Raw genomic sequence first — 13,010 nt, 5'->3', positions numbered from 1 at the left:
CTTGGGGAACTACCTTTGCTTTCCCCTTCCCTTGTTACTGATCCTCCTCGACTCGTTTATATTCGTCAATTCGATCCATGAGTTGACGTACGCTTTTAGCAGGCTTTCTAGTCAAAGACTTCCTTAAATTGTATTTAGCAGGTAGGCTGATCTTGAAAGTCCTTATTACCACATGATCAAAATTTTCATCATTTCATTAAACATTTCCCAATACCTGTCAGAATACGTCTTTAAGGTCTCTCCCTCTCGCATGCTTATAGACAGAAGGGAATCTAAGGGATGAGGAACCCTACTACAAGTAACAAAATGAGCTCCAAAAGCTATAGTAAGCTCTTGAAAGGAGTTGATTGAATATTCCTTCAAACTATCGAACCATCTCATCGCCATTGGCCCCAGGCTAGACGGGAACACCTTGCACATCAAGGTTTCATTCTTCGAGTGAACAAGCATTCTTTGATTGAAATAACTAACATGATCCACAGGGTCTGTCCTACCATTATACATGGTAAACGTGGGTTGAGTAAACTGCAAGCTTTCCTCCTTCAATCCTCCATGTGAATGGTGATTTAGAAATTTGGCGCAAGGCCCTGCTCATAGCATCATTACTCAGGTCCCTATGAGATGGACTTTTTCTCCTCCGCCTATAATGGTGATCCTTATCACACAAGAAAGACTCACTAGGGGGAGTCCTTGATCTAGGCCTGTAGCTATCATCATTATCATCCTCAGAGGAAGGCTCTGAGCTCGAAGGAGTCCCTCTTCGTCACTTACGGCGTAGCTTTCTCTGTAAGTAGTCAATCTCTAGTTGCATATTCTTAATGCTTTCTCCCTGGGACACATGACTCCCACTTCTAGAATGACTCCTACTTGTATGGGTGGTGTGTACACTAACCTCGCGGTCTCTCCTCCGCTCAAGATTAAGAAAGTGATCTTGACGTTGAAATCCCACAGATTCTTCATGGTTTGGACCTGAACTCACCATGGTTAAGTAATGAACTCAAGAGTGTTCAAATTCCCACAGACGGCGCCAATTGTAAGGACATGTTTTGTTCCCAAAACCCAAAAGAAAGGTCAATGTCCTAAAGAGCCCAAATCAATGAATTTGTAGAGAGTGGGTTTAAAACTGAACTTTCAATGAGTTAGGTGTATAATGATCACAGGGAGGTAGTTGTTGTGGTAAAGCATGAAACAAACAATTTGAGCAAGGAAAATCCTTCTCGGCAAAGTCCGAGGAAGGTTGTTCTTATATATTTCCCTTAAACTTAACTACAATTACAGCTCTTGAGTGTACAATGGTTTTTCTACAGATTATCGCATGATCCCTTTGTAATGTAAATTTCCTTCTTTATATTCCCATTCCTCACTTCATCTCAGCCTTCTACGTGTAGATCAGATTTCTGGCTTTGATATTTGTTCCATCAACACCTTCTTGAGATCTTTGTGGGTAGCTGTAATACTGGAGGTTACTGTTCAAGTATCACCTTCACATTAATGCAGCCAGGGGATTAGCTGCAAAGTATTCAATGCAATGACGGAAGCTTTCTTCTCAGATATTTTCCAAATCTCTTTTTTCTTATCCCCTCCTGATATTTATCCTTGCCAGAATGATCTTCTATTTCCCTGTTCTTGACGGAAGGTCGGACGTATAACCTCTACCCTGCTCAGCCGAGGAGGTACTTCTCCTTGGACAACATTTTCAATTCCTCATGATGAAACTCCTTCCACGGGCCATTGCTCTGTAGACCTCCGTCATTAGCACCTACCCTCGAACTACTTGAGGTCCTCGGACACGGCCCATAGCCCAATACCCATATTTGGACCCTTTCTCCCTACAGGTGCAAAAACTAAAGAGTCTAAATCCAATTAAATTATATATAAATCACATATATATAAATAATGAGAAACCATTACATATTTTAAAAATCTATGATTTAAAAAATGTGTAAGCTAATACCATGTGTATTTTCAACATTTTCTAATATATATATATATATATAATTTGAACTGTGTAAATGTGATTGTTTTTAATTGTACTCGTGCATATACACAAGGTTACACATTTGTTATATATATGGGCAAGGTGCAACTAGAGTATAAAGTAAATGGAAAGGCTTTTATTACATGATTTAAATTGTCTTTCTTTTTGTTAGAATTATAGTTAAGTAATTAAATTCATCATTTTCAAATAGTAAGCTTTTGGGAGAATAAGTAATTTATCATATTATCAGAGTAGGATGTCTTGGGTTTGATCATTGTCTTCACTCTCTCTCATTTAAAATGTTAAAACATCACGTGTTGAACTCCACTTATTAAGTTGGAGTTTGTTCTCAAACGTGAGGGGGAGTTTGTTAGAATTGTGATTAAATGAATAAATTCATAATTTTGTAATAGTTTAAGCTTTTGAGGGAAACAATAATTTATTATTTCTTCATAAGTTTTAAAAAATGGTATAAGATTTTTTCATTGGTTGTGCAACTTCTTGGGAGATAAGATAATGGTTTTAATACTTGCAAAGGGATATTCTTTTCATAGACCATAGTCCACAATTAATTATATGAACTCAAACTAAAGCTTAATGTTGTTTGATTGAACAAATATCAAAATGAGATTTAACAAGAACATTTACAACCAATGCTAAAGAAAAATTCTTCAAAAAAAAAAATTCTAAAGAAAAAAAAAATTCTTTACGACGGACAATAAGCAATTCATACATTTAATTATCTTGAATTTACGTTACATATTAGATGCGGGCTTTCACTAAAGAATAACAATCTTTTTGTAGAAGTGTAAATATATTTACGCAATTGACCAATTTCATACACAAAAGGATACGCTGTCATCATATTGCTTTTATGGTTCTTTTTTTTTGCCACGATAATTTTGTGACTATGATATATTTATGTAAAGTTTTTCTTCACTTTTCGTCATGTGGTTTTTTTTTCTTCATCACCTTGTATTTAGTACTCCACTGTCTTCTACTTTTTAGTTTTTACCCTTTTATACTTTCCATAATGTCATCACTGACTGTCATTATTATTATTATTATTATTATTATTATTATTATTATTATTATTTTATTTTATTTTTTTGTTTTAGGGCGTGCTTGCACACATGCACATAAATATGGAAAGATAGATACCATTATGCAAAGATTTTTGTTGTTACATATCTATAAGAGAGTTTAGGAACATGATCCAATAATAATAATAATAATAATAATAATAATAAACTATAGGACTATAAATTTTTTAACAATTTTGATATGATTAACTATAGGTGATGGAGAAAAAATAATAGTTCATATGAAAGTAATTCTCTATTACTCACAATCAACTACTTTAGTAGTTGATCACTTTAACAAATTGTAAAAAAAGAGTTATGGTAATAGAGAGACTGTCAGTGATTTAGTATATATCTTCATGTTTGCAATCAACCACTTTAATAAATTGTAACAAAGGCTATGGCAGTAGAGGAATTGTCATTAATTCATTATATATCTTCATGTTTGCTTAAACTCAGTTATAGTGAAAGCTTCATAACTTTTAGTTTCTTTTTTCTAAGTTTTAGTGAAAGCTTCATAACTTTTAGTTTCTTTTTTCTTTTTCCCTATCCAACGAGAGAGAGAGAGAGAGAGATTTTTATTATTTTATATTTGACATATTTGCAAAAGAAGCTACATACAGTTGGCAGCGATCACACGTGCATAGATAGTTTACAGTAAATACAAATTCCAGTCTCCATCAATGGCCAAATACAGTAGACAGTTTGCGCAGTTGCAACTTGAAAGTACGAAACTAAGAAACAGCAATCTTGTGGTTTATACATATTTTTAAAACAAATATCAATGACCAAATATTAAAATCCTAAATGTGTGCGCACATATATAAACTAAGAAACAGCAATCTTGTGGTTTATACATATTTTTAAAACAAATATCAATGACAGAATATTAAAATCCTAAATGTGTGCGCACACATTTAGGATTTTAATATTTGGTCATTAATATTTGTTTTAAATCTATATATATATATATATATATATATATATATATATATATATATATATATATATATATATATACGTCTATGCATTTGGTTCTGCAGATTTATGCTGAAGAACATGGCCAATACCAGGGCTGTGTCCGGGCGATGTGGGCCTGAAATCATCTTTAAATTCTGTAAGGGAATGTGTAGTAGTACCAGGACTCTTATTACCTTTATTTACTACCTTTGATTCCATGTCTGCTTCCTGATTTGAAAAAGAATGGCCAACACCGGGACTATTCCCTGGTGTTGTAGGTCGAAAATCTTTTTTGTACGCTGCATCTGTGTCATGGAAATTAAAGCTGTATTTTTTGGGTGTCATGGGTGGGAACACTTCTTTCTTTCTTGCCTCAGTACTAGGAATGTGGCTGGGGCTTGTAGGCTGCTGATCATGGTGCTGTGGGATATTGTCAATGGAGTCGAGAGATTGGCTACCTTCTCTCTTTTGTGTTATGGACTTCAATTGCCTTCCCTCAATAGACAGAATCTCGTGGAAAGCAACTATTGCAAGAAGAATAAAAATTTTATAAATGGCTTTGAAGTTCTCCATTGGTGAAGAAGGAAAGTAATTGAATGGTTTAAGGTTTTTGTTGTAAGATAGAAAGTGATAGCTAGCTCAGAGAAAATAAAGGGTGCTAGAGGGAGAAGGCGGAGGGATAAAGAGGTATAGAGGCAAAACCCACGATGACAATTAAGTTATGGTTTGCGTGGTATTTATAATGTTGGAGTGAGCCCTCTAATTAGAATCTTAACCGCTAGTTTATTCCATAACCTTGGTGGACTGATTTAAAATTTGGACGGTTTGTATATATGGAGGTTATAGACTTTTGAAAGTGACCTTAACCTATTTTAATTCCAAAATCTTTCTCCATAATTATTTTAATATAAAAAATAGTATCCTAATATTTGATCAAACTATTCTAGTCCCCGTTTCAAAAAAATTCTGGAAACCCCCTAAATTATTAGTCTTAGAGTAATAAATCCACACCCAAGTACTCAATTCCGTGGGGTTCCCCCATAATTTATTTGGTTGTTCCTTGTTCTCTTTTGTTCTATACCTCTCCTATTTTTAAAATTATCTTTTCTTGATAATAATTAATACTTTTATATATATATGTATGTATGTATCCAAGTGAAACGGTCACATACCCACACTATATATCATTTGAACATACGCATTGAAGTGTGAAGCTTAGTCCTTGACCTTATGATGACTTCTCGTCATACTATAGTGTTGCTACTTGCCACATTGATTGTTAAATGTTAGTGAGGCTGGCAATCTATTTGATCAATTCTTCTTTGACAAGTGGGGCTTAAGAGCTAAGATATGTTAATTTAGAATTAATGATGAGTTACTCGCCCTCACCCACCATCGAAATGAATGTACCAAAAAGATAGGGATTCTCTGCTTTCTCCACTACAGAGTACTAGTATTTTATATGGATGGCTGCAGGTGTACAAGCTTAAGATTTTCTTTGGTCAAATAAATTCAAGCGAAAAGAAAAATCTGTCTTTTATTACTAATAATAATAATAAAAAGCTGTCGGCACTCTGTGCTATGAAATTCTTTGTTAATTGTATGTGCAAGTGTTAAAACGTTGTTAATTGTAAGTGCCAATGTTAAAACGGGTTGAATGATTAGTGGCGGCTAAATAGTTAAGATTCCTCGCTCGTAGTGTGAATAAACCATGCATAAGGAAAATCTCTCTTAAAAGATCAGACTGAAAATTGAGGAAACAAAGAGAGGAGAGAAAGAAAAGTAAAGAAATTAGAGATTAAATTTTATAAGAATATGCTATAAAATCTAAATTTTACATCATCTAAACCCAACATTTCATATCATTATATCACATATTAAAGATAATAGCTAAACAAAACTACTCCCAATCACTTCTAATAATCATCTGAAAATCAAACACATTTAGGAATTTATTGAGATGTTATTAAGTTTGGTAGGATATATTGAATTTTAAATAAAAAAAAGTTTTACACCTCATCCTTAAGAAATTAGAACTCAAGAAATGAACATGTAATTAATATACATATATCACAATAAATATTTGTGTAGTACAAGTGATAGAAGTGTAGGACAAGTAGAATATATTGGACCTAAGCAAGTTAGACTCATCAATAAACTTATATACATACTAACAAAAATCTAGAACTAAACTAATTAATTAACATGACCAAAGGAACCTAACTTAATTAAGGGTTCGACTGATAGCCTGGTTGTCGGAAACGGATCTACATTGAGACCAAGGGAGCCATGTCCCCTAGTCCCATCAACATTTAGTTATTTTATATATGTGTTATTTTTCAAAATAATTTATTTTGAAAGTTTGGCTTCCAAGAAATATGAATTGCCCTTCCCCCTAAAAAAAAACTTGTCTTTTAAGGAACTTAAACAAAATAATTTTTTTAAAAAAATTGTAGTATCTGAGTAAGAAAACAATAAGATTACAAATAGATTATACAAGTTTTATAATAACCCCACTCAAATTCATTACTTATGTGAAAATAACACATGAAATTTCTTTAGTGGTTCTAATACAATTTTTATTTAAGGCATGTGGCTAAAGAAATTCATTATAAATAAAATACTTATTTAATATGAGCAATAAAATGTTATTTAAGAAGTTAGGTTTTGTCAACCCAGTTCCAATAGTGCAGTTTTTTGGACTATGAGTTCAATATACTTAGTTTTATAGTTTTATTGGCTTCTCCAATATTGTTTCTTCAATTGTTATTTATTTTTTGTAGTATTTTGTTGATTATTGAGACAATAAAGAGTGCACAATCACATTAGATGTTAGTTGAAAAGAAAGTCAATTTTTTTAGATTTTGATAGAATGATATTTTTCTAAAATGAATCTTTAGTGGTGTATTGCTTAGCTTTGTCTTTGTACGTAAAATAATTGTTATATAGGCTTAGCATCTAGTATATTCCAAAGTTTGTTAGAAATGTGAACGGTAAAAAAAAAATTCGAAATAAAATTTCAAAAGTTTAAGAAGTTAAAGGTTTCAATAAAGAAAAAATTTATGTTATAACACATGAATAAAACTAAAAATATATTACGGTCACATAAAAAAAATTACAGATACCAAATAAATACTAGATTTAAATTCAATTTTTAATATAACACTTATCGATCTTTGAATTACTCAATATTGTATGATTTATTCAATTTTATACCAAAGATAGTATTCAAACAAAATTTATGATATTATAAAATTAAAAAAAAAATAAAAAAATTCCCTATAATTTTGGAGTTGAGATATCTCTCACAAAAAAAAATGAAAATTTTACTCACAATTTTAAGTAAATAGCAAACACATAAATAACTACACAGGAGCATTGTGTGTGTGAATCTATTACAAAATCTTCAAGGTAATTTTGGGAAGGAATCTTTAGGCATTTAAACATAATTTTTCCTTTTTGTTAGAATTTATCAACATTTGGATATGATAAAGAAGAGCCGAAAATGGAATAAAAATTATTTGTTCAAAGTTTTGTTGTCTATATTTTGGCTAGGGCAAAATTTCAGGTTTGTATTGTGGATAATAAACCTTTCGAAGTCATATATGTTTTGTTGATATTCTATTACTCCTTTCTATTTATATCACCCACGTATTCTGTTTATCACATGAATTTACATGTGATGTTAATAAATAAAGACCTGAATTTTGTTAACTAAAACTTTGTTAGAGAAAAACATTAAATCGCTAGGTGTGAATATGGAAATTCTTTTTTTATTGCATTTTAGCTATACTTAAATATTTTCAAACTTTCCTATAAATTTTTTTCAAATTTCAATTTGTTGTTTCTTTGTTCTTTGGGATATCTTCCACAAATTTGACTGATACTATTGTGAATCTGAAATATACATATTCTATGTAACAGTAAAAGCACTGTCGGCCTAGTGCAAATTTGAATGATTTCATTTCGTAACAGTACTAATGGAAAAGATTTTTTGGTTACTTATGTATGGTTCATATCATTTTCGAAATTTGACCACTATCCTTAATTATTTGGATTTTGCCTTTTCAGATTTTTGGTTTGACTCTCACTAGAGTTGGGTTTGTTACCAATAACAGTGTGCCACATAAAGATCTATTGAAATGCTTAATTTCATTGTAAATGTAAGATTCTCTTGATAATCAAATTATATTCCAGTATTTGGGGTTAAGGTGCGGACACAAGATAGAGACCCCCAATTATACACACGTATGGGAGGAAGAGCAAAAAGAAGACGGCCCAACCTGTGGCCTTATGGATGGAGCCTATTAGTTATTGGGCTTGAGATTAAGCAAGCCCGAACATTTAATAATTAGAGTTTTGTATTGTTAGCTATTTAAACACTTTTTCTGATTATTGTAACACAGCTTTTGAGAATTATAAAAAAACGTTTGTTTTCTTTTACACTGGTGCCGACTCCAGTTTGCTTAGTGCTGACTCCAAGCAGCCCTTAGGTGCTGACTCTTAGGGTTTATTCTATCAATTTGCTGTTCTATTATACTATTGTGGTTGTCTTACGTCAGTTTTGGTATCAAAGCAGACTTCCGGTCCATTCAACACAACTGTAGACAACCACGTCAAAGCAAAGCCATCAAAAACAAAAGAGCAAGCCAACAATGACGGTACCTTTCAAGTTTTTGCCCCATGAGATTTTAAACAAGCCCAAGCCAGCCCCTGCAATCCGTGTATTTCCCCAAGCCCCACATGAGTTTCTCACCCCCAAACCAATAGAGAAGCCAGCGGTGCCTCCCAAGCCGGTGACCACCATCCGTGCCCGCCTCTGATCTCAGAACCCACAGCCCACAAAAAAAAAAAAAAAAAAAAAAAAGACCCACGAAAGACCCAGCCACCAACACCCAAAAAAAAAAAAAAAAAAAAAAAGAAGAAAAGAAGAGGAAGCAGAGACCCATGGACCCAGCCGCCAACACCCACTGCCGCGAAGCCCAACGACCACCAGCTGCTGCGAAGCCCAACAACCACCAACCGCCGCGAAGCCCAACCGTCCTCGCTGCTGAGGACTTCGACCACCACCGATGCCAAGGCCGAGACAAACAGCCTCCAACTCCGCCGATGATTCCAGCGACTCCAGCCGCTGCCTCTGTCGATGGCTCCAGCTGATGACTCCACCGTTTCTTTTCTTTCTCTTTTAGTTCCTTTTTTTGTTTCTAGTAGCTTCCTTAGATCAGTGTTTATGTTTGGGAGTTGGGTTTAGCGGACCCTTGATTTAAGCTACAGTTATTTTATTGTATTTCAAAAAAAAAAGAAAAAAAAAAGACACTATTGCTGTGACAGCCCATTGCTTGTATTGGGCTTTAATTATTTTCACAGGTTCCTCAGTCCAAGTCAATTCACTACTTGAAGAGCAGACCGTGGCTGCCTAATGCAATACGTGGAGCCACTGACTAGGGTACAATTCTGACTCTATATTTTTGGTGGATTCAATTTTATCTCATTAAAAAAAAATATTATCTTTATGTTTTTTATGTGCATATCCCACCATACTCCATTATCCTATCCCATTTGTGCTCAAATTAATCGTTTTACTGTTTGTGCCCTCTTTTAGTACCCATTCTAAAATTCCAAAAAAAAAAAAAAAAAACCAATTTCTTTGAAATATCTAATTCTTATTATTAATTGTGGAGCTTCTTGGAATTTGACGTTTATTTGGACTATCTCTTAATATTGTGAACACTGTCACTATTTGTCTGCAATTCCTTCATTTGATTCATCGATCTAGTCTCTACATGCACTTTTGCTTGACCTTTAATTTTACATTGAGAATTGATTACTTGAATTTTTGGAAATCTCAACTGCATTCATAAATATTGTGTTGCATGCATCTACGTAGTGGTCGCGTCATGTCAAACCTTGAACATCAATCCACTTCCGAATCTAGGCCTTCTTTAGAGCAAACCATAGGAGACCTAGCTAAGAGTGCCCGTGATTTGCTGGATAGGGTAGAGCGAATTGAAACATCTCAAAGAGAGACCACTAACCATGAAGGAGATAACATGCATGGGCAAAATAACAATGGTCACTTTAATAGGGCTCCACACTTTGAACATGATCACTATAATCACTATGGTCCTAGGGATTATGATGATAGGATGTCTAAGGAAAGGATAGAAGCACCCACCTTTGATGGCTGCCTAGACCCATAGGTTTTCACTGATTGGTTACGTCAAATGGAGAAACTCTTTGACTATTACCATTGGGCTGAGAATAGGAAAGTGAGGTATGCTAGGATGAAGTTAATTGGAGAGCTGATCTTTTCTGGGAGGACCTTGAGGAAACCCTTAGGCGACGACATGAGCCCCCCATTATTGATTGGATGGAGATGAAGGACGCCCTCTCGAGGAATTATCTTCCTCCAACTTATAGGAGCTCCCTCCTTGAGGAATGGGATCGCCTAAGACAAGGCACTACTCCTGTGATCGAATACATAGAGAAATTCAAAGAATTCCAGAGGTGAATTTGAATAGTTGAAGAAGAGGTTGTCACACTCAATAGGTTCAAGAAAGGTTTAAATGCTAACCTACTAGGCGAGATTATCACCCGAGGAGTCACCACCTTAAGAGAAGCCTATGACCTTGCTAGGAATTGTGAGTTAGCATCCAAATCTATCTTTTGGCGACGTTCTGAGCTTCGAAGCATTCCTCCCAACCCTCAACCTTTTGGTAGCAAACCTAAACTTGCCTTACCCCCTAAGGTCAACCCCAATAGCATCCCGATACAAAAAGAGGACAAGGGAAAAGGTGTGATCAATGAGCCCTCAAGATTAGGCTCTCGCCTCCAATGCTTCAAATGCAATGGGATTGGACATGTCGCAGCTAGATGTCCCTCTAGGACCCTTGTCATTCAAGGGGATGATGAAAAGGTAGAAAATGTTGAAGAGCTAGTATATGACCCAAATGCTGAAGAAGTCCAAGATGTTGAGGCTGAATGGGAAGATGATCCCAGCTACCTCACGTGCATTAGAGCCATCTCTCCCCAGGTTGATGACTCCAAGGCTGTTTTTGGTGTCCCTAGAGTGAATGTGGTAAGGTGTGCTTTGACAGAACAGAGGGAAACTGATGATTGGCAAAGAAGTGCCATCTTCCAGACTTACACTAAGTGTGGAGACAAAACGTGCAAGGTTATTATAGATAGTGGGAGTTGCATTAATGCGATGTCCTCTAACGTTGTTTCCCGCCTAGGCTTGAAATTGATCCCACACCCTAACTCGTATAAAATTTCTTGGGTGGATACTTCCTCCATAGCCATAAAAGAAAGATGTGTTGTCCCACTTCAATTCCTCACCTACAAGGCAGAAATATGGTGTGACATAATTCCCATGGATGTAGGGCATATTATCTTAGGTAGACCTTGGCTTTATGATTTGGATGTCACCCTTCATGGGCGATCCAATTCTTGCTCATTTATGTTTGGAGGCAAGAAGATTGTGCTTAATCCTTTGAAACCCAAGCCAATCGACATGAGCAAGAAGCCAGAAGTGCCGAAGGCGAAAGGTCTGAACATCATAAGCCCAAGCATTTGAAAGGGTAGCAGTTCAAGAATCCATTGTGTTTGTCTTGGTTGCTAGGGAACTTCATGGAGAGACCTGTGAGGAGCAACCTGAAGAAGTGAGGTCCGTGCTCTAGGAATTTAAGGATGTTTTCCCTGAGGAACTCCCCGATCATTTACCGCCCATGCGTGATATCCAACACGCCATAGATTTTGTGCCTGGCGCGACCCTACTTAACTTGCCCCATTATAGGATGAGCCCTGCAGAACATGCCGAGTTGCAAAGACAAGTAGAAGAACTACTTAGAAAGGGTTTTGTTCGTGAGAGCATGAGCCCTTGTGCAGTCCCTACACTCTTAAATCCAAAGAAAGATGGGACTTGGAGGATGTGTGTTGATAGTCATGCCATCAACAAGATCATTGTGAAGTATCGTTTTCCTATCCCTCGGTTGGATGACATGTTGGATATGATGGCTGGAGCAATGATCTTCTCCAAGATAGATTTGAAAAGTGGCTATCATCAAATTAGGGTTCGCCCTGGTGATGAGTGGAAAATTGCCTTCAAGATGAAAGATGGCTTATATGAGTGGATGGTTATGCCGTTTGGATTGTCCAATGCTCCTAGTACCTTTATGAGAGTAATGACTCAAGTGCTTAAGCCTTTTATGGGAAAATTCCTGGTTGTGTACTTTGATGATATCCTCATTTATAGTAAGTCTAGGGAGCAACACTTAGACCACCTAACTCAAGTTTGTGTAACCCTTAGGAAGGAGAGTTTATATGGTAACCTCAAGAAGTGCTCTTTCTTTACAGATAAAGTTGTCTTCCTAGGTTTCATAGTGTCACCTGAAGGAGTTTCTGCCGACCCCCAGAAGGTTCAAGCCATTATGGATTGGCCCGAACCTAAAACTATACATGAGGTTCGAAGCTTTCATGGGCTCGCTTCCTTCTATCGCTGATTCATCAAAGGATTTAGTACCATTATGTCCCCCATCACTGACTGCTTGAAACATGGGGAGTTTATTTGGACAAAAGCTGCTACTAAGGCCATTAAGGAGGTGAAACAGAAGATGACTGGGGCACTTGTCATGCGTCTCCCTGATTTCACCAAGCCTTTTGAAGTGGAATGTGATGCCTCAGGTATTGGCATAGGAAGAGTACTTAGTCAAGAGCGCCACCCAATTGCCTATTTCAGTGAGAAGTTGAATGATGCTAAGCAGAAGTACTCCACGTATGACAAAGAATTTTATGCCATTGTACGAGCTCTTTGGCATTGGCGTCATTACTTGTTGTCTCGAGAGTTTATTATCTACTCTGATCATGAAGCTTTGCGCTATCTCAATTCCCAAAAGAAGCTAAATTTTAGGCACGGTAGTTGGGTTGAATTTCTGCAACGCTACTACTTTGTGGTGAAACATAGGGCGGGAGTTGAGAATAAGACTGCTGAT

Source organism: Castanea sativa, chromosome 2, assembly GCF_040712315.1.
Source record: "Castanea sativa cultivar Marrone di Chiusa Pesio chromosome 2, ASM4071231v1".
Classification (NCBI taxonomy): domain Eukaryota; kingdom Viridiplantae; phylum Streptophyta; class Magnoliopsida; order Fagales; family Fagaceae; genus Castanea; species Castanea sativa.
This window is presented reverse-complemented; position numbering follows the sequence as displayed.